This window comes from Aythya fuligula, chromosome 2, assembly GCF_009819795.1.
Source record: "Aythya fuligula isolate bAytFul2 chromosome 2, bAytFul2.pri, whole genome shotgun sequence".
Classification (NCBI taxonomy): Eukaryota; Metazoa; Chordata; class Aves; order Anseriformes; family Anatidae; genus Aythya; species Aythya fuligula.
This window is the reverse complement of record NC_045560.1, coordinates 11,360,977-11,379,343: the sequence shown is the minus strand read 5'-3', so window position 1 is coordinate 11,379,343 and position 18,367 is coordinate 11,360,977. Positions and strand designations below refer to the sequence as shown.

The window sequence follows — 18,367 nt, the reverse complement described above, 5'->3', positions numbered from 1 at the left end:
GCCTTTCTGGCTCTGGGCGGGCACACGGTGACAATAAACAATCGCAGCTGGGCTCGGTCAGACAACTTTATTCACATTTACTCCGCGATCCCCCCAGCTTTGCGCCAGGATCCCTCAGGGCCCGCCCGCAGCCCCGTGAGGCGAGGCCGGGCCGCAGCCCCCCCTCGGCCCCTAGCAACGCCGCCCGCGGCTACGGCGGCCGCGCGGCGCCAAACCTCCATGGCGCGCGCGGCGGGGCGGGGCGGGGCGGGGGCGGGGGCGGGGGCAGCTCCCCCTCCGCCAATCCGGCCGCGCCGCCGCCGGCCCCGCGCGCCCGCCGCCGCCAGCACCGCCAGCACCGCCGCCGCCGCCGCCCAATCCCTTCCGCCGGCGGAAGGCGGGACTTCCGCCGGGAGCCGGAAGCGGGTCTCTCATGCGAGCGGGTGCGTGAGGCTCGGCTCCCAGACGTCGCGGGCCCCGCCGCCGCCGCCGCGTCCTTCCTCCTCCTCCTCCTCCTCCTCCTCCTCCGCTCCTTCCTCTCCTTCCTCTCCTTCCTCCCCCTCCTCTTCCTCCTCCTCCTCCGCGCCCCCCGCCCGCCGCCGCCCGCTGCCGGCCCCGCCCCGCGCTCCGCTTCTCCTCCTCCTCCTCCTCCTCCTCCTCCCGGCGGCGGCGGCGGCGGCGCAGCGGCAGCCACGCACGGACAGGCCCCGGCCCGGCCCCCGCTCAGCGACACAGGGCCCCAGCGGCGGCGGCCGGCCGGCTGCTTCCCTCCCCCCCCCCCCTCTCCCCTTTCCTCTCCCCTTTCCCTTCCCTTCTTCCCTTTCCCCGGCCGCTGCTGCTCTTCTCGTCGTTCCCCGGCCAGGCCCGGCCGCAGGGCGGCGGCGGCTGTGACAGGTGAGCGCCCGGCTCCTCCCCGGGAGGCCGCTGCGGGGAGCGGCGGGGCCGGCGGCACCCCCCCAACCCCCCCCCCCCCCCGCCTGCTGGGGAAGCCGCCATCTTCCCACCCGAGGCGGCTCCCGGGGGAGCGGGAGGAGGAGGAGGAGGAGAGGAGGAGGAAGGAGGCCGGCTCCGGGCCGTGCTGCCGCCGGGGTAGGGCCAGGCGCCGCCCCGGCTTCGCTCCCTGCGGTCCCTCGGGGAGGGAGGGGGGGAGAAGGGGAACGGGAACGGGGGAGCCGTTGGGTTGGGGGGTGGGGGGGCGGCTGCGAACCTCCGGGACACGGAGCCGTGACTGCACCTCCAGGAGCACCCCCGGAGCGCTTCGGCAGTGGGCACCCCGCCGGCCCCACGGGCTTTGCACGAGGGGTGCAGGGCGCAGAGCAGCGCTGGCAGCAGCAGCCGGTGCCCAAACGGCGTTTTGCCCCCCCCACCCCCCTCTGAGGACGGTGTCGCCGGCTGCCTCAGCCGAGTTGTTTTCACTCTCGGTTTCAGTTTGTGCAGATGCTGGGAATTACTACATAGCTCTGTCCGCAGCTTAAGCAGATGCGCGCTTGCCAAACAATGTTGTCCAAGGTTCCTCTGCGGCAGATAAGTATAATTATTTATGTTCTGTAGGTGAGGGAATTGAGGCGAAGTGGTTAACGCTTTGCCCGTGGCCACGCAGGGAGAGTTGGTTTCAAAACCACTGTTTAAACTTGAGTCACGGTTGGGGTAAAACCCTGGGAATTCTGGCTGGCAGCGCTGCGCCTCGTCTCTGGCCTAGTTTTGTTGGCCACCCTCTGAACCCTCAATAAAATAGCAATAGGGAGCTTCCTGAAGGGCTGCCTCAGGATCGCGATCGAAAAGCTCTAATCTTTCCTGTGGCTTAATTTTTATGTAAATCAGATCAGAGTTTAAGGGACCGGATCATTTTTAAAAAGGTCAGAGCGTGTTTTTGTGCTTTTTCTCTCAACTTGCTGGGATTTCACAACTCCAGGGTTTTGATTCTCATCTGGCAACTTTTTATCAGTTGAACTTTCACTTGTTTCCTGCTGAGCTGTAAGCAGTTCTTCAAGTTAATTCTTGAGATAGGCAACTAATCAGCTTATTCACCCCAGCAATTAGGAGGATATTGATATTTTCTATTAGATATTGTGTGTTGTGGCGAGGGGGGAGATGACAGCGCTATGTCCTGATAAGGCAGGTGTAGGAAATGGCAGGTATGTTATCCATAACGTCTCCAAGTAGTTTTATTTTCCTTATGTTGCCGTTTACGTGGATGTGCTGTTTGTATAAGAAGCCCAAATTACTGCTGTGTTTAATTGATGTTCTATTCAGGCAAAAAAAAAAAAAAAAGTAATATTCCTTGTTGACAGTGAAATACCAGGTTTGGATAAATGAGTTGGTAGGAAACATTTGACCTCTTGAATGTTCCTAGACAAGTGATTGCATGTTTTCCTCATATATAATTGGGTCCTTAATTGCACGTAATGTTTGGGATTAGGCTGAGTTTTTTCCCGTGTAATTCTTTGTTTTTGTTAAGTGTTTACACGCGGATGCCCTAAAGGAATGAGGGGTCAGTGTGAGCGTGTGTTGTACCTTGGGTGCTTTTTTGGCTTGCTCTGATGCCAATACACCCACAGAAAGGTACGGCTGACTTACAGGTGATTTCTATACGTTCAGACCTGGGGCTGGAATGTAAATCTGGTTCAGTACAGGGCAAGATGGAGGATCTCTAACTGAAGGCAATCGTGGGGGCTTCAGGGTTATGATTTTTGGGTGTTTTTTTTTTCAGACATGGGGTAAACCATATGGGCAATCTCCTCCTTTGATGTTGAACTTCAAGTGAAATGAACTACCTGGCTATTTCATTGAAATGCAAAAGAAATGCAGCTTGCCTCCGCGTAATCTACATGTGCCCTGGAGATCTCTTGCTGCATTTCATGCTAAGTCCCGGATCTGGCGGTGGCTTAGGCTTTAAGTTGGTTGTGAGCTTCACTGGCAGGGTAATGCAAACTTCCTTAAATATTTAGTGTGTTACCTACCCGAATGCACATGCTAGGCACAGAAAGGGCATACTCTTAACCATGGTGCGTGGCAAATCTAAAGTGACAGCTGAAAGGCAGTAAGAAAGAAGTTATAAAGAGCAGAGTAATAGGGAGTAAATGTCTTTCATTAGCTTATTTCTTTTAACCAGGTGGCTTTCTGGCCCCTCACAGTCTTGTAAGGTAATGGCTAAGCTATCCAAATGAGCACCTAGAGCACTTGATTGATGTTTTTTTGTGTCTGTGTTGGAAGGGTAGGTGTGTTCAAGGGCCCCAGCCTTACCAACCTTGAAGAGGAGCCTTCTTGTCTTGGAGATCTTCTGTGAAAGCAGGCGCAGAGGTGGCTGTGGAGGTAGCTAATGAATGCAGTGTCAAGAAGGCTGTCCCTGGCACAGAGAAAAAGGCAGAGGAGACCAGGTGAAGAAGGCAAAGAAACGTGGTTTCAGGCTTTGGAAGTGCGATTTTTTTGGTGGACACATTCATGTGAGAGGGGCTGCTTTATGGTGGAAGATACTCGTTCCGTCCAAAACGCGGTCTGCCAAGCATTTTGTTCCTTTAAGCATTTACTAGCAATACAACATTTTTAGACAAGTTTGTGTAACTCTTAGAAATAACTCCGTGTTTATGCTTGTGTGGGATCGGTGATGTTACACTGACTTGGGTCTTACAACTCTCGTAGTTTGCATTCAGAATGGGCACGCAGGTACCAGGGGGAGAGGAAGGATGTTACAACATAGGACGTTGGAAGGAAGAAAATTAACCCCTCCCCTGGCAGTTTGGTAAGAGGCAATAGCATGTGGAGAGATGCGTAGAAGATGAGTAAAAGCTACTCATGTAGTAAAAGGCCCAGGAAAGGCATCTGAGCAATGCTGTTCCCTAAGCAAATCATACGCACACTGAATCTAACTTTTTATGAGATATATCTCATTTAATCACTGCAGCTCAGACAAAATGAGAACTAGCTGGTTGGTTAGATTCTTATAAGGTCAGCAGATTAGGGAGGGGAAGATGATGTAAAACATACGTTTTGGAATAATTCTTGTTTTATGTGATATCCTAAAAAAAAGTAAAACAAATAACATATTGCATCAAAAAATACCCATGGAAAATGCTGTAAAGCAGAACTTCAACGCTTTAGCTTCTGACTGCCTTTCTTATATGTGTTAAATTTAAGGCAAGCCAGTATGTCGTATGTCAAATGTGAAAACGTAGCTTCTGAAGCACTTTATGAATATAAATAAATATAAATCTGAATATAAAACTCCGTGATATTTCAGCTGGTCACTAAGTCATTGGATGCTGTACAAGCTGGATAGTTGAAGCAGACCCATTTCTGTTACAGCAATCTGTTTGTTTTTTTTAAGAATATACTGGTTTTGTCTGACTGGCTCACAGCAAATGAAAATTATCTTTAAAATATTGAGTTCGAGGAAGTTGTTGGACACGGAGCCTGGCCGTTGGTTTCTGTAGCACCCATTCATTTAAGTGTAGCCCAGTTCCACAGAGCAGCGTGAGAGAGAAGCAGATTCAGATAGCTGCTTCACAGCTGATATGTCCAAAGTTTTGTGATGGAGCCAAGAATGCTTTGCCTGTTTTCATCGCTCTCCCACGTTTCTGTGCTCCCTACAGGTTGCTGTTGCGTGTCCCGTCCCGGGGAGAGCGGCTTCCCCTGGCCCAGGAAGGCCCAGGAAGGCGGTGCTGCGGGGCAGCGCTGCCGGGAGCGGGCTGCTTTGGAGCACTTCCATTAGGTGTGACTGTAACGCGGGGTAATTTGGCGATTAGGATAGCCGTGACAGCGTTGTGTGATGCGTGCTGCTGCTGCAGGTATTTTGTGTCTGGCTATGTGTTTCAGGAACAGCAATTAACTCCAAAATTGGAAGTCTGACGGGGTTGCTAATATGTGGCCAGCTACTTAGCCTAGAACATTGCAGGGAATTGGGGAAACGCTGTTTTGACGCCCTGATGAATCACCGATTTCTTTGAGCCTTAATCTTTTCTACCACTCATTTACCGTGGAGGGCTGGGCTATGCATATTCTGGATCCTGTCAGTCCAGCTCCTTAATGGGTAGCTGAGTGATGTAATACCAAAGGAATCACTCGTTCATAAGCTCAATGGATTGCCGCCTCTGCGCTTCCAGCAGCTCTTGGTGCTCGCATCAGGCTGTTGGCATGTAAGGAGCTGGTGGCCCCGAGACTGTATCCTACAGCAGAGGTTTGTTCTGGATTGCCTCTATGTGCTCACAGGCATCTCCCATTTGGTACACGCGTGCTTCAGGTCGCAGGAGCTGTGCACAAGGTTCAGTTCTGGTGCACGCTGACATCGATGCGTCCGTCTGGCGTGGTGGCCTATAATGAATGGGACCCAGAATTTTGTTGTCTCTTAGGGACATCTTCCTAAAAGTCTCTACCACTGCTAAAACTGCACCCAGACAGCAGCGTAACAACTTCAGAGAGACACCTGCAGCTGCTGTCAGCAGTTCACACAGAACTTCAGGAATGTCATGTTTGGAGCAGAGCTGCAGAACGTAGTTATTTTATCTGAGGCTGGCTCTTCAGGCTGTGCTGGGCTGGTTGCAAGTCAGTTTAAGTACTGGATCTCTAAACTCTGAGATTTCCCACGTTTTCTTGCATGAGTATCACGTATTTTCTCTTTGCTTAGATTAATTCTCCTTCACTTTCATACTGGTTCCTCCCTGCTAGCCTCCTTAAATCAGCAGTGATGGGGAAGTATTGATGCTTTATCGACAGTATTCGTAAGATAGATTCCACCCCCAGTGAGGGGGTTACAGGCTTGCTTGACAGAATTGTAGCCTGCTGGTATTCCCTGGAAGTGTTTCTTGGTATTTCTCTGCAGACTTGACATCCTGCCTCTATTTCCAAGTATTTTATTGTCACAGGGTGTCAGGGATCTGACAGGGAGTCTCGAGAAACAAAATGTTACCCAAATAGCAATTGTGTTGAGGAAAAAAATATTAACCGTTTTATCAAACTCACCTGTCGGAAACTTGGTGAAATGCTTGAGCAGATTACAGTGCAGCCCGGTGCCAGCTCTACGGGTTTGTTTGCTGTCAGTGCTGGTATGCACAAGCATACTTTTACAGGTTGTGATGCTGTCCCAGGTTGCCCCACAACAGAGCCTTACTCTGACTGTTGTTCAAACAAGGAACTGGTGAATCAACAGGCCAATGTCCAAAGCAGCTTGCTTTTTCATACCCTGACTCTGGAGGTTTCTGCTCAAATCTTTTGATGTGTTCAGCTGCCTTCTGACTCGTGTTCCGGGAGTTGGAAAAAAACAGAGCAAAACTGTGTGGAGCATCAGGGCACAGCTACTTTGGGCACTGAGGATCAGAGCTTAGGAAAGAGCTGCCTGTACGTGCAGAATTCGCCATCTGAGCTTCGAGTTTCGTTCCCATTCGGTGTTGTTGCCACCTGCTAGATAGGGACAGAAAATGATCAACATGTTGCTGTTTAAAGCAGCAAGGCAAACAATTTGGGCAAAATAGCACTGCCTCTGTTGGAGCGCCTCCAAGATCTTAGGTCTGTATTCCTCTTCCTGCCTAAAGCTTGTCCGATTTTTTACTTAATACCCGTTTGTAAGACTTAGCAGGGATTGTCTTTACCAACCTGTTGCAATTTAGTTTACAATGCACTTTGTTACGGTTATAATTTTCTTAATTAATGCCTTGTATTTTAACTGCTTGAATTCAAGATATCAGTGGAATTTTTAGGAGGGTCTGTGCCTCGGGTATTTTGATTCGCGTGAAAGTGTTACTGTCCTTAAACCCAAGCTCCAGTGCTGGAACAGTCCATCCTTTAACAGTGAGTCAAAACCTGAATTACCAGTAGTTTTGATTACAGTGATACTCTGAAAAGGTGGGGTGCTCTAACTTTGAACCCAGCAGGTGATAGGCTGTCATGCAGTGTTTTAAAAGTAAGCAAAAGTTGCTTCTGATTTCAGTGAGGCTCATAATGGAGGATGGTAGCTTCTTTCAAAAGAGGAAGTAATGCTAAAATGACTGGATTATTTGGGTTAAATTCTATTTCTGGCAAAGAGGTTAATGAAATAATTGGCAAAAACATCAGCTTCCTCTTTGTATTACAAAGCCTTAAAGTTAAATGACGCTTCTTCAGCAGGTAGCTTCATTTTGCTTTAGGTTTGCTCCTGAGCATGTCTCAAAACTTAAACTAACATATTTTAGGTAAATGAATGCCTTTCAAGTCACCTGAAAACAAACCCCAAAGCCAGAGGGAAGCTCGTCCTGGGTTGTATGTTTTGCAGAACAGCTGTTTATTAAAATAACCCTTGCATCCTCAAGGATTGTTGTATACGTTCCTGTTGGAAGAAAACTTGTATTGCACCTTCTAGTACTGTAATTGTCAATGTTTTATTTGGTTCCACATACGCCTCCCACCTGGACTTCTAAGCAGGTATAGACCCTTTTCTGTTTAACTTTTCCAAGACTTTCTGACCAAAGCTGTACTGTGAGAGCACCGCAGCGGCTGTCCCATCGGCACACCAGATCTGTTTGGGAGCCCTAGATCTGCTTGCATTTGAATCCAAGCTCCTTGCTTTAAGATTTCTCTTTGCCTAAATTAGGCGTTCATTGTGCGTTTCAAGAATGTGATGATAAAGAACTTAAGCACAGCTTCAAAGCTTATTTGCTGCCTTATTCTTTTTTTGTGCTTTGAATTGTTCTTTAAGTGCCCTAGAAGCTCTTAATGCAGTGTTTGACCTCCACTTCCTTAAGCACAGCGCTGATTGCAGACTTGAAACATGAAATCCAAATAAAAGCAATATGGCTATTCGAGGATGATAAGCCTTTTAAGATGTGTAAAAGAACGTCAGACTTGTAACCTCACCCTTGGAACTACCCTAAATATTAACCTCAGTGCTTCGAGTGATGTTTTTGCACTTTCATCACAACAAGCTGCATCTTCCTCTGCAAATTTCTGGGCTTTTCTAGAAATCAGCAGATCTGTAAGGAACAGTCATTTCCTTTACCTTGGGGAACTGCGCTGCCTGGAGTCACCGACAGATTTTTAGCGTTGTATGTGTCTGTTGGCGACTTTCTGGTTAGCAGCACAGAGAAGTATGCGGAAAACTAAAGGATCGTGTTGGTAAATCAGGAGGAGGAACATCCTGTAGTTGAAACAAGGAAGTTCGTTGTTCCCAGCATTGCTAAACTGCCTCTCTTCATGCACAGCGCCTAGCTTGTTTCCTCTAAGTAAGTGCTGAAGCAGTTGGTCCTCTGTCATGTGTCATCTCCTGAAGGTTTAGCTGCTTTGAAGAATTCAGAAAGGCCAAGTAGCTGCTGCATCCGAGCTTTAAACGCGTGCAGCTGCTAGCAAGGTACTACAGGCGCTGCAGTTGTTTTGTGAAATAAACAATTTATAAAACCGCGGGTCCGTTTATGGTGAGGCTGCCCTGCCGAGGTGCTGGGGAGGGTGGGAGCCAGCAAGGTTCAGAATCGTACATTTTCCAGTCCACATTGGGAATCGGCCTCGATGCTAAACTGAAAATTGCCTCTCATGACAAAAGTGCGACCGTTTCTGTAAACTTCCCTGCTGCACGTGAGCTCTTAGCATAGCTCGTTGCTGCTTCCTTCAGTTGTGGAATAGGAAGATTAATCTCTCCCACTTCCCTTCAGCAGATAGCTTAAAAGAAAAAATAACCCTCAATTAAATGAGAGCAAGGCAGCTATGTTTGGAGGGAAGATGAGCAAGGAAAATACATTATTATGCATGATAGTATCTTTGCATAGTAATTTTTCAGCTGTGCATGAGAAGATACGATCGAACAAGACAGACTTAGGATCCTGAGTGCCCCAGTAAACTCACCTGCTGCAAATAAGGTGTGTCAAAGTGAAGAACTGTAGGTTACAGGGAAAATACCTGAGAAGCCTTTCACGTGGCTTTTTTGGATAGTCACACTGAGCTCCTCACCAGGGTGTTGCCTGTGGGAAGGAGTAACTTGGGCTAAAGGTGAGTGCAAGTTCTTGTAAAGTTTCTCTGCTAAGTAAATGGGAGTTTAAGTTAGTATTCGGCGTTCTGCAAACGCCTATTTAGAACTAGTCCAGAAATGAAAATAACAGTATTTTATGAAATCCCTAGCCACTAGCGGATAGCAGCTCCTGTCCCATCTACTCCAGGTCAAGCTGTAATTTTCTTCCCAGCTCGGCTCCCGGCTGCCAGTCAGTTGTCGTGGTCTTCTGCTTTCTGTGTGCACAGAGGCGTTGAGCAACTGTCAGTTCATGTGACCTCAGTGCGGATGAGCAAAGTGGATGATAGAAGCTGATGAGGAATTAGATGAGGTTTCGCGTTTGATGGCGCTAAACTTCGGAAATGTATTTTTGTGATGCTTTCCTAACGTTTGCATTAAACAAAAAAATAATTTCTGCATCAGTGAACAGTGGTACAACACGAAAAGCCTGGGGTTGGTAGGTGTCAACGTATCTGAAGTTGTTGAGAAGCGTTAGCTTTTAGAGAAGGATGCGTTTAGCCTGTAAAAGATCCCACCAAAGCATCTGCAGTATTTCTGTAGTAGGTAAACAGTTTTAGCAGTTGGAAGTATTTCTGTTATTAAAAGTACCAATGCATTTTATTTGTATTGCTTCATTTTTTGCAAATAAGTATTTGCAGATGTGAATCCCAGCACTCCGGGCACTGCGCAGACACTGGCTGATGCCTCGTGGTGTAACAGGTGAATGCAGATGGATGGGAGCATCACGAGAAATCAATGAGTAGTGTGTGAGTACAGCGTGTGCTGCCTGGGCTTTGATGAAAGCCTCATCGGTGGGCTTCTCTTGTCTGCATGTCCAGATACTCAAAAAATCTCGTGGAAGGAGGGAGCTTCCACCACGTCTTATAGCTGCTTTTAATCCATGTTGAGCAGAAATGGTTTTTATTTGTTAGTTTTGGCCGTGATATAGGTGGGCTGTCTTAAAGGACTGTTCGCCAAGTTAGCCTCCCTCTGTGGTTAGGCTCCTTTAAAGTGTGTGGTCTCCATCCTACGGCTTGGAAGCAGAGGTGCTGCTTTATAGATGAGTAACAGCAGCAGAGAGAGATGGGCCTGGCCTGTTAACTTCATTGGGAGCAGCAGTGCTCTGTCTGCTCTGCTGGTGGTGCCAGAAGTAGCAGTGCATGTGTGCAGGCTGTCCCTGGGCAGGTCTCCGGTCAGCTCCTGGTGGGAAGGAGCTCGCTCAAATCTGTTCCGTCTCTGCTCTCGCTGCTGATCGCTGTCCTGGATAAATCGGAAGGGAGACCGGGGCTGGGAGGCAGGGTAGAGGTCAAACAGTTGTGAACTGAACTGGGGGCGAGTAAGGGAGTGTTTGAATGGAAAGTGAAGTACTTTCAGGTACTTCACCAATCTGACACTCAAGCACTTCGTTTATCTCTTTCCTGAGAAAGAAATAAGACTTCTCTCTCCTTGAGTGTGAGATGTCTTCTGCTTTTGGTAGGCCTTGGTCATGAGCGTAGCACTGGGGATTCTCCAGCTGAAACCATCAGCTGGTACTTTTCTATCTGGTTACTCCAGAGGATGGCTTTGAGGAGCGCTGTGATGTAGCTGCTTCATGCCGAGGTGGCATTCCACCTGTCTCTGCAAAATTGTCACGGCGTGGCTGAGCTACTGACAAATTGAACTCTGCCGTTTGAGGGTTGCTGAAATAACGCACAATAGGAGAGTGAAGAGTTTATTTTAATTAGGTCTGGAATGTTTTTGAAATCGTCATCTGATAAAAAAAAAAAAAAATACCCTATCTGACATGCAGTCGTGATAATGGAAATAAAATATGCGTCTGTATGGATAACCTGCAGGGTGTGTGCTGTTAGTCCACTTAAGGTGAAGAAAACAAGCTTGTGGCTTCGTGATGGATGTGCTGCATGCAGCAACTCCGGTTAATTAATACTTTGGGGTTTATAATGTTATGTGCTTCAGTCTGCAGGCAGGAAAGTGCTGCTTCAGATCTGAAAATTGAGAACAAGCTGTAAGCAAACTGAAACTGCTCCTGACACAATGTCACTTGTCTTCGGGGCACGTGGTGTTCTTATCAGGCACGAAAGCTTCTTCCCAGTAGGTTATTCCTGATCCGGTGGGTGTTCCTAGTGTCCTTAAACAGCAGGACCTCTTAGCTTACATACCATGAAGTGCGTGGTGTGTTGTGTTACGAGGAGGACGTGTTCCACGGGTCTGTTACTCTTCTTGGAGTGATGTTCAGGTGTGTATGGGATAGTACCTGCATGTAAACCTTTCTTGGTGTGCAAGAGGACAGCAGAAACGGTGATCCCGTTCGGTAGAGTAAAGGGATTTCCTTGTAAGTGTGTGTATTTGAAATGCAGCGCTTGGAAGGCTGGACTTGAAAATGAGAACTGGGACTGTCGGCTGGTCAGGGTCATCCCCTCACCTCCCGTGGGCTGTCACGCTTTCTTTTTACTGTCTGGGATTGAGTGGGTACAAAAGGCTCTAAATTTCTGCCCTTCCCCCTATTTCTCTTGCTGGCGACTGCCAGACCTTCCCGTGTACCTCTGCACAGAGCACTTACTCACTAGCATCAGGTTTCTTTGGTAATCTGTCACCTTTGTTCAGTAACTTATTGCTCGGTATCTCTCGGACAGCTAATTACTGTTAACGATCTGAATTTCTAGACCTGCAGAGTAATCAGTTCTATGCGCAGCGCCATTGCCCATGTCTGTGTGCGAGTCGGGATCAGGAAGCTTAGCACGGGATGAGATTGCAAATTACTCAGGAAGCCCAGCACAGAAATGTCTGGTAGGTCTTGAAATCAGGAGACTCAGTGTTCCCTTCGCACGGCAAAGTTAACTCGTGCTCATGAAATTTGGACCGTTCTTAGAGGAGCAGCTACACCTGAAGAGATTGTTACTGAAACTGCGGAATAGTTTTGGAAACTATCAGCTGCTTAAAGAACAGAAACAACAAAAACTTGGGAAGTGGAGGCAGCAGCTCTAAACCCTCAGAGCAAGCATTTGCTGTTGCAGAATGTTTTTAAAAGGAGTACAGCATTAAAATGTCCTTATGTGCGGTGTCTGGTTCAGACGTGGTGCCACATGGGTTTTAAAAGGCCTCGCATCTGCCAAGTGAGTACCAGGTGTGGGCTCACCTGCTGTGCGTGTGTACGTGTTCCTCGTCAAAACCCCAATTCCTGCGTTGTTCTGGGTGCTTCCCGGGGAGTGCTCGGGCACGGGCAATTTTCTTGTCAGGAAGGAAAAATGAAGAAAATCCGCTGGTACTTCTGAGGTTTTGTGAAACCTCACCTCCCGGTAGTCGTGCTGGCACTTGCCCTGGCTGCGCGCATGTTTGGAAGCCTTCAGCTGGCAGGCGCTGATAACGTCTGGGCATGTGGTCAAACTAGGTGAAACTTTCAACTTTTCCCCCTACTGGGGAGTTAATTAGCAGTTAAACAAATCGGGAGCCGTGTGCTGATTTTTAAAGCAGTGGTGTATTCAATATTTAACTTCTGCGGACACACGCTGTGACTAAATATTTATGTCGTGTCAGCTTTTTAATTGCTGTTGGGTAACACGGAGTTTACAACTTCTGTAGACGTGATGGTGATTGCACAGATTGCGGCTGACAAATGGGCCTTTTTGTGTTGCTGGGCTTTTTAATGTCCACTGTGGTAACGTAACCACCTCGTAGTGTGTCTCCTTTTAAATAACACTGCCCTTTGAATGATGCATTGCTTCTCCCATCTGCTGCTCAGAGATTGATTTCCCGTTTTGAAAGGAAGGATGGGAACCTGACATCTACGTAGGAGCTGTGTCATGGACTCTCTGTGAGGACCCTCGCAGCGACGGAGCTTTCTGGGGTTATTTATCTTCAAAACGGTAACGCTGGTCCCATGCAGGGGGATGATGGTGCTGCTCTGGCATTAACAGCTGGAATCTTTCTTCGGAAGTCTTTTAAAGCAGCCCTCTGATTAAAAGTGGCAGGCTCCAGTTTGTAATGCTTTTCAACACTGAGACGGAGGGAAACCTGCAGCCAGGGAGTTGGATTCACCAGGTTTTCGTGGTGCTCTATAAACAGCTTTACCTGGAGTGAGAATGCAATATGTCAAGAACTGACCACATATTGCTTGGGTATTCAAAACATTCATGAGACGAGCAAGAAAACAAAAGTAAACAAACAGGAGGTGATGTATTAAACTGGGGACGTACCTTTGGAAGAGGCGTGTGTTGTTTCTCCTATCAACTCTGAAGTCTTAAGTAATTTTCTAAAACTAAGTGCTGTTCAGACCCTCCTAGCTCATAGGAATATAAGACAGTGTCATGGCAAATTAGGAACGTGATTTTGGAGGTTAAATACTGTTTTTCCATTCAGTTAAATACCTGCCTTCTGCATTCAAGCCAGTCAAGGAGGTGATACTGCTCTGTAGCTAACCCAGTGGTCAGCATGTTTCAGGTGTTTCTTGCTGCAGGAAATCAGCGATGTGATGTGTTTGCAGATGCTGGAGCTCTTTCCAAAGGTGGAGTCAATGGTAGCTGTGATTACTTCTCCTGATCCTCATGGATGCTCTCAGGAGGGTGTGAAAGGCGGTGAGAAAGTATGCTGGGTGACTGGAAGGAGGGCTTTGGCCGGCAACTGGCAGGTTGTTGTGAGGCGTAAGTTGAGAACTGCACCTCTGTTTTGAAAACATTTAATGCTTTCTCATGTTCCTGGAAGTGTATTTCTGCTTTATTAGCCGTGTGAAAAGTTTATCTTCATCTGTGTTTAAAGTTTTGAAAATGTTTGTGAGGAAGAGTTGTGCGCGCAGCCGGGCTCAAATCTGTTTTTGTTGTTTTTTTTTTTGCCTGCTGGAAGAGCAGTGAAAAGATCTTTTATTCTAGCGAGCTTTTTTGTTTTATGGTGTTGCTGTTTGCAGTGTGAAAGTTAGTTGTCAGCACTTGCATTTGTAAATCTCTTTTTAAGGGCTGATTACACTGGGCTGAAAGTTGGCAGGCAAGATCTCAGCCCTAGAGCATTGTTGTGGGTTTTGCATGTTTTTAAATAACAGATCTATCTGACTGGCCTGATTGAGGGAATGCATGCTGCTACTCATACCTTTGTAACTCTAGGCAGCAAAACAGCCTCCGTAACAGCGTGCTTTGAATATGAATTAGAGAAATTAGAGACGGCTAATGGAAGCAGAGGTGTGGGGGGATCGGGAGCTGCACTCCGGGGAGGTTTTGGGGGATGTGAGGGGGCGCAGCAGTGGCTGTGGAACCACTCGGTAGATGTCTTGGGAGATGTTGGCAAGGTTGTGGTGGATGTGGATGTGGTGTGTTTGTGTATAAATACCTTCAGACGGTTGAACATTAACTCTGCCAGCTCTGTAAGATGCCTCAGCCCAAGCTAATAGGCGGTGTAAAGGTTAGCCTGCTGTTGGCACTCCGCTGCCACGCACGTGTGGCTGGTATGAGCACAGCCCCAGCTGCGGTTGGCCTGGCACCCAGACAGCAGCGATGGCGTGGTTGTGAGCACTGCCTCTGTAGGTGTCCCGTGGACGCTGTGGGATCTTCTGGAACGACACTTCTTACAACAAGGGGCATGCAGCTCTGTAGAGAATCACATCGACAGCTTTTTGGAAAACTGGGTGAAGGTGCTTGTGGTGTTTCGGAGGGAGAGCAGTTCAGCAGAGGCTGCAGTGCCTGCTGTCGGTGTGGCTCAGTCCCTGCTGAGAATATTCTTGTAGCTCCTCAGATCAAGCACTGCTACCAGGTGCCTACAGGGACAGGTTCTGTACATGTACCCGTGAAGAGTTACTGCACTCGTTGTGTCTTTGCTCTAATGAGAAAACAGCCGCATTAATGCACAGCTCCTCTTCCTGTTGCAATTACCAGCCTAGCAGACCAGGTAGTGTTACAGTTTGGGGAGCAATCAGGACTTCATGGCTGAATGTTCTGGGAATTTTGTAGTTGTTTTTAAAGAAATAGGTTTTCACCTGTATTTTAATCTTTTGGGGTTAAGTGTCCTGCCTGCTTACAAACCAAGTCCAAACTGCTGTGGAGAAGCTGAGGTAAAAGCCATTCAGCTTCTCTTGGGTTAGGCAATTCTGAAAATGAGTATTTGCATGTCTCGAGTTCGTTTGCTCTTCGCATAATATACCTGACGTTGTTCAGCTTGACTCACTGTGGTGATCAAAAGGCAAGGCAGAAGGAAAAGTAATGATGTAGTGTACGTATTTACAGAATTGAAATGATATGGAAGAATGAAATCGTAATGGGGTACTTCCAAATCAAATCATAAATCCAGCCATTCTGTAGGCTGCATGGCAAGGCATAACTTGTGGAAGACATGAATTTTTGTGAATCTGCTTCCTATAGACTGAGAATATTGTTTAAAAGATTGCATGCTTATGAAGACTTTTCTTGTGTTTTTAAATAATTTGAGTTAAAAAAATACCTCTGACAGCTCGGTGTAGTGCCATAGGGAATGCTCTCTCTGTCCCAAAGTGCTCTGCTGACCTGCGTTTTTCTCGTCTCCTACTTGCTGTGGCAGTATGTATTTACGCAAAGATATGGTTTAGCATTCAGTGAGCCAGTGTATCTGTTAAAGTGGTGGGCAAGTCAGCTGCTTAATGGAGTTAAAAACTTGATTGCTGTGTTCAAATGCCACGTCAAACTTGTGAATTCGACCATTAAACTACAAGAGGGAGTAAACTCTTCTAAGCTATAAATGCTTATCTGGAGTTGCTGGCACTGTCAAATACTGCCTGGTTCTGCAAATAAGTTTGTGTGCAAAGGTATTTATAACAATATCAGTATTAATGAATAGCGTGCTGAAAGCATCCTGCCAGTAGCCTTTAATATCTGGTGATGGTTTTTTCTTTTAATTCCTATTTTTTTCCTTCTCTGTGCTGCTTTTTTCCACAAGCACTGTGTTCCCTGACATGACAGTCGTGGCAGCTGCTGTCATGCAGCCTTTATGCTTTAAGAGCCTGGTGAGTGGAAACTGTGGTGGAGAAGTTCATGCATGTAACTTCGCAGCACGTGAAGTTGTATTGAAGCACAGCAGAACGGATGGGATTTTGCAGCAGAGCACTTGCCATCCCGCAGACTTCAAGCAGTGTGAGCTACTCAAGGAAGAAGACTACAGGATCTTTCAGTGTGGTTTATGCATTTGTAGAAAGGCAGTAGCTGGGCATTGTTAAAAGCATAGGACTTAAACGGTGGGTTGAACATCCTCCTAAAACAGGTTATAATAATGTTTTATTTGGTTTGAGAAATGTTTTGATCCTTAATGATGGAAACGTGACTTAACAACAATGCAAAGCCCATACTTTTATTGATATAACTTCTCATGAGGTCAGTGAATTTGTTGTGATGTCTATCACAACAAATATGTGTGCTAATGAGAATAATTATTAGTCTGAGCAATCCAAACAAAGTTACCTGGAGCTTCAATCTAGGCCTAGTCTGCGATAAGGGTCTTGTGTAATCTCATCTGAAGGGCTTCTGAAAAGCAACAGTGATGTACTGTTCTTCTCCCAACTTCAGATTGCTTGGGCAAGCCACCAGTAACGTGAACGTTGCAGGCATCTGTTATCTATCAAGCTGGCTGACAACTAGTCTACCCTCAGCCTAAATTAATGATTTAGCTGAATATTTTGTGCTCGATGGCCAGTCAGCAAATGCTTTAAAGAGCATATGTGTAGTGGAACTTTACTCTTGTTTGTTAGAATCACATGTTCCTGGCTGTTTTCCTTCCACAATCCATGGATTTACAAAGTGCTGGCGCTTACGCGACATACTGGAGGGTGGAAGAGGTTGCGGTGTGACTGGGGACGTGCTAAGCCTAGGAGGGAAATGAGGAGCTGTGAGATCAGCAGGTGACATGGAGGGATTTGGGAATTGATTTGGGAATCGCCGTGCAGGGGAGATAATGTCATTACTGACTGAAACACAGCAGTGCTTCTGTAGGGCTTAGCTTGTGGCTGAGGACTAATGTGCATGCTTGAAATGCATAAGTTTTGTGTTTAAAAAATATAAATCCAAAATTATAAAGAAAATAGTTTTAGCCTCTGAAAGTTAACAGGAGCTTCCAGCAAGAAGCTTGGACACCTGCAGGGTTACTGTGCATACAGCTTCCCATGCAGGGTTTGGACGATGTAGAATCGTGCTACTTACCAGCTTTTGAAGAATGGTTTTCATCCTGAGGATGACTTTTGTTTATTTCATAAAAGACAAGCATCCCAAATTAATTCCAGGCTTTCTCATATGTAGGCTCTGTGTATGTTAGTGTGTGTGGGACAGTAGAGTTTATTTCCTCTGTTTGCTTTTCGTGTCAAACTCATTTCTCCTGTACTTGAATAGCTTTTAGTCCAAGAGCATTCAAAAAAAAGCAACTTCTGGGTGTTTTAACAGTGACACAGTGCATGTGTTTCTGTTGAAAACATTTGCTTTTTTTATGCTGACTTTACACCAATAGCATGAAACTACGTTCAAGTGTTCATCTAAGCTGAATATTTACTCAATATTTACTCCTGTCCAGGATGTCAGTTTTTCTTCAACAGCTTTGGCAAGACAACTTTTCTGAATGACTGTTGTACAGACACATGGATCAGTTTGTCCCTTACGTAAATTAATATAATGATCGCACTTGAAAATTTTGGAACGTATCAAATTGTATGAAAGACTTAATCCTTTCAGAATATAATGGAAAAAAGGGATTCCACAGAAGGCCACAAAGGCATAGATTGAGAGGGATATTCTTTTAACTCCGATCTTTAGATGTGAAGATACCACAAAAGCAGCTAAGGAGTGGAATCATACTGTTATCTTCCCTGTGCTGCAAAACTGTAATTTCTGGGTGCATATGTAAACCAAAAAGCATATTAGAAGTTGTTTGTAGTCCTTAGAGAAACAAAAAAAAAAGTTACCCTGCTTTACTTCCCAGTATTTACTTTTTGAAACTCGATTTTAAATGAACCTTTTCTTTCCTTATCGACCAGGTGTTGTTTAAAATAACAATATTAAGTCATAGTCTCGAATTTCAAAGCTAAGCCACTCAGACATTCAGCTCTCCTCAGTTTTCCACTTGTCTAATCAAATAAAATAACATTTTAGGATGATGGAGCAGAACAACTTGTTGAGCGTCACTAATAGAGCAGAAGTGTTGTAACATGCTTCTTGCAGTTGGCGAAGATTAAGTGACTGTCAGAGTAGCTGGAGAAGACAAAGGTTGGTTTGTGACTAGAATGCTTCTTAATGAGTAAGCCTACCAAGTGGTGTAAAAAAGTCATAGTTTGAAAACCACTCTGAATAATGAAGGTGAGAATGAAATGAAACTTCCCCACGGAATTTCCCTGCCCAGTGCAATGGCAAGTGTTGTGTGTGCTATTCATCTGCACTTCCAGGGCTGGCAGCTCCTGGAAGCTGAGCGCGTTTACGGGGTTGCTGTACCCATGCCTGCTGCCCTAACATTTTCCAAGAA

General features: G+C 46.6%; 1 protein-coding gene across 3 annotated transcripts in view; it reads left to right on the top strand.

The window, feature by feature from the left end:
• Positions 1–400: 400 nt before the first annotated feature.
• Positions 401–18,367, top strand: part of LARP4B (La ribonucleoprotein 4B) — a 56,608-nt gene continuing 38,641 nt past the window's right edge. The window contains exon 1 of one of the 3 annotated variants that reach the window (XM_032181043.1): positions 401–422. The gene's annotated coding sequence lies outside the window, so the exon portion shown is untranslated. Of the gene's footprint in view, positions 423–693; positions 874–18,367 lie in introns of those variants that run through there. The other 2 variants (XM_032181044.1, XM_032181042.1) reach the window with 2 other exon arrangements.